We start from the raw sequence: 3,538 nt of genomic DNA, 5'->3' as shown, positions 1-3,538 counted from the left end.
AGATATCATTCGCCCCAGTAGAGCTATTTAAACTCATGTTCAAGTTCTTGCGCTACAAAAAGATATACAGAGCAAAACACAGGTAGAAGAAAACTGCTGGGGAAAAGGGAAATTAGAACCTTCGATGCACAAGGTCCATTATTCATAATATCTTTGCAAGTGACGTCACAGAATAATTGGGGCGCGAGCACTGCAGACTCGACCCACACTAATCTGTCTAGGTGGTCTATTCATAGATATTCATAGATGTATAATATCTATGGTCTATTTGCGTTACGTCTTGTTTGTGAACGGAAAACTACGAAAATTAAATTAGTATACTATTATTGATAAATTTGGACCACGTGGGCAAAATTAATCTAGAGGGTGTGGTCAAAAAGAGCAAGATGGCGGAAATTTTAACGTAACAAACTCAGATTGAGTTTCTAACAGTTAGATAAGAGAGAGGGGCTGTCTAAAGCATTTCTAAAGGCTGAAGAACTTAAAAGCAGTTTGATCTAAGACTCCTCTAGATTAGTCCTCTCATTGACAGAATTAAAATTGTGAGAGAAGCTTGATTAGAAGTTTAGCTTGTCACTTTTCTCTAAGTATTAGGACAGTTCATTCTTGTCACTTTACTAGGTCATTTTGGTCAGTGGTGTTAAATAGTGGGTTTGCTTTGTTCAGACCCCGCCGGACTATGAGGATGGGGTCTGAATATGCATGCACGTTAAGAGCTGGATTGATTTTATTTCAGTAGTTTTATTTCAAAAAGATGTTAATTGATGGAAGCTTGATTAAAAGTTTAGCTTGGCACATTTTTTAAAGGTGACAGGATAGTTCATCCTTATCTCTTTTACTGGGTTATTTTGGTTGTGTTAACTGGTGTGTTTGCTCTGTTCAGACTTCAGACCCCGGCCATGAGGCCGGGGTCTGAATATGCATGCAGGCTAAGAGCTGGATTTATTATAATTTTAATCTTCTTATCAAACAATGTGAATTGATGGCTCGCCCCCTCAATGTTTACATTCACCTAGTTTTAATATCCTGTCGGCCATCTTGGAGGACAACCGGAGGCTGAATGCAATGGAGTTCAATCATAGATATTAGAGTAAATGAAAGGAATTGGAAACTTCCGCGTGGGCGTAGCAATAATCCCATTTGATTGTATTGTTGCTAAGCAAAAAAATTGCTGACTACTAGACTAGTGACTAGGCGATTTGTTACTTTTTGACCACAAAATTCTTGATTTTTTCTATTAAAATTAGAATATCTCCAAGAAGAGTGCTCTGATGAAAAAGAAACTCGACTATCAAGGAGTTCAATGTTTTGCACTGTTAATTATTATTTATCTGATAGTTTTAAATTAATATTTTGAGTGTTATAGCGCTTTTGCCCATAAAATTGCTGTTTTCTCCCTCTAATGAAGACATTTGTAGCTAAACTCTAAAAAGCTTGTCAGAATATAAAAGAACTTTCAATTACCTATGGAATGATATGAGGCAACACTAGAATAGCAAAAGCATGAAAGCTGTAGAGGCGAAAAAGTGTCAGAAAAGATGCCGACTTTGTGTACCCATAACTGGTCGGAAAATAGCTCTATTGAAACAAAAACCCTGCTATAGGTAGCCCTAAACTTTCTATGTGGAACAGAAGATATATCATAAGCAAGCGCTATCTAATAGTCGCACAATATTCCTTCGAGATCCTTTCTGCACAACAACTAATGTGGAGGAGATGGGGAATGCAGATAAACACGGACGTTGCCAACCCGGTAACCAGGGGTGACGAAAACCGCATCACCGGGCGGGAACGGTAGTTTCCAATCCCTTTCATTTACTCTAATATCTATGGTTCAATGGAGGTCTTGTTGGCCTCGCCTACGCGAGGTATAGGTAGTTGTTGTGTGTGTCATTCATTCATTCATTCTGTACAACTGAAATTTGTTTTTAGCTAGAAAGAATGTAAAACATTAAGGGGCTCAGCCTCCTGACCACACCTCCCAGTCATGCCCATACGCACGTACATACATACATACATACATACAGAAAGTTTTCACCAGAGTGGGCTTCGCCCAATAAACAACAATAACTTCAGCACAGCGTGTTCTAAGCTCCTTTTTGACGTGGAAATATATAATACACACACACACACATGTGTATTATATATCATACTAAACAGGTCTATATACAAAAATATAGACCTGAGGTGGGTGTCCAAGGATGTGATATAGCCCGAGGGCTATATCACATCCAAGGACACCCACCAAAGGTCTATATCTTTTGTATATAGACCGGTTTTAGTATGTTATATAGGATATATTTCATAATGATGACAGCATTTCTGAATGGCAGGTATATATACAAAAATATAAACCCGACCACATCAAAGGATGATGTCATAATTATGAGATATATATATATATATATAATAGGCTATATACATATGTGACCTGTAGCTGTGAATATTACGAATGTAAAACATTAAAGGGGCGAGCACAAGCATGCACTGACTTGCATGCATGGCCCATTGGAAGACAATTTTATAGCTTGCTCTTCTTGCTTTATTATTAGCAAAGAATCTCAGCTGCAATTTAAACATAATTTAACTGTATAGCTAAGCACAGTACTGCTATAGGCCTTTTTTTCTAATTGAAGCTTTTATTCTGTCATTCAACCACAAGTAAAAAGACCTTTAAGATTTATATCTGCTTTCTTAACTTCTTTCTGCTGGAGAAGTGCCTGGACAACAGATCAATCTTATTTGCTACAAGTAAGCTTCAGTAAGATTTGCTCGAGCTGGTTTCTTAATTCTTTTTGTTGGCATGGAGCTTATTCAAGCTACAAAATCTGGTTAGAGGAAAATAGTGATTGCTGCTAAGCATCTCTTAAAAGGGATTTGGTGTATTATCAAAGTTGCCATCCACGAATATTACTATTTCATAGTCAGGGCCCAGGGCGTATTTGGGGGGGCTTGGACCCCCCCCCCCATCAAATTTTTGTTGATAATGATTTTTTTAACAATAGTAAGAGTAGATAATTATTATCTACTCTTGCTAATAGACAACATAATAAAGAAATTAAATTCTTAATGGAGTGACAAGTTACAATGAACATACAGTTTTATATAGGAGAGAGAGGAGGAGAGTTTGATAGAAGAGGGCAGAGAGTTCCAGAGTTTTATTGTAGAAGGGAAGAAGGAGTGGTGGAGGGAGGAAGATTTACAAAAAAATAAGTGAAAAGTTGCCTTTTTTGTTGGAGCAGAGATAATAGGTGGAGGGAGGAGCAAGGATTAGGGGGTGGGATAGACAAAAAGCCAGGTTCTCTTTGAGACTTTGAATTTAAAAAGAGATATTATCTTGGACTTGGTTCGGCGGTGACTGAGGGAGTGAAGGTTAAACTGAGATAAAAGGTTGTGGACCAAGATTTGGAGGCTAAACGAAGGGCAAAGTGTTGAACTGACTCAATAGAGGATGCTACAGAGGTGAGGAAGGGTCCCAAACAATTGAGGCATATTCTAGGATGGGACAACTATGGTGGTGTATAGTCTAATGAGTGTC

At 38.0% G+C, this 3,538-nt stretch overlaps 1 long non-coding RNA gene across 1 annotated transcript; it reads left to right on the top strand.

Annotated features, from left to right (window-relative positions):
* Positions 1-265: 265 nt before the first annotated feature.
* LOC109586698 (uncharacterized) lies at positions 266-1,019 on the top strand. Its single transcript, XR_002187185.1, has 2 exons — positions 266-563; positions 622-1,019. It is a non-coding gene; the product is annotated as an uncharacterized LOC109586698 (long non-coding RNA).
* The last annotated feature ends 2,519 nt before the right edge of the window (positions 1,020-3,538 follow it).

Source organism: Amphimedon queenslandica, unplaced genomic scaffold (assembly GCF_000090795.2).
Source record: "Amphimedon queenslandica unplaced genomic scaffold, v1.1 AMPQUscaffold_12805, whole genome shotgun sequence".
NCBI classification, from domain to species: domain Eukaryota; kingdom Metazoa; phylum Porifera; class Demospongiae; order Haplosclerida; family Niphatidae; genus Amphimedon; species Amphimedon queenslandica.
Note: the sequence above shows the minus strand (reverse complement) of the source record. Positions and strands in the feature narration are given on the sequence as shown.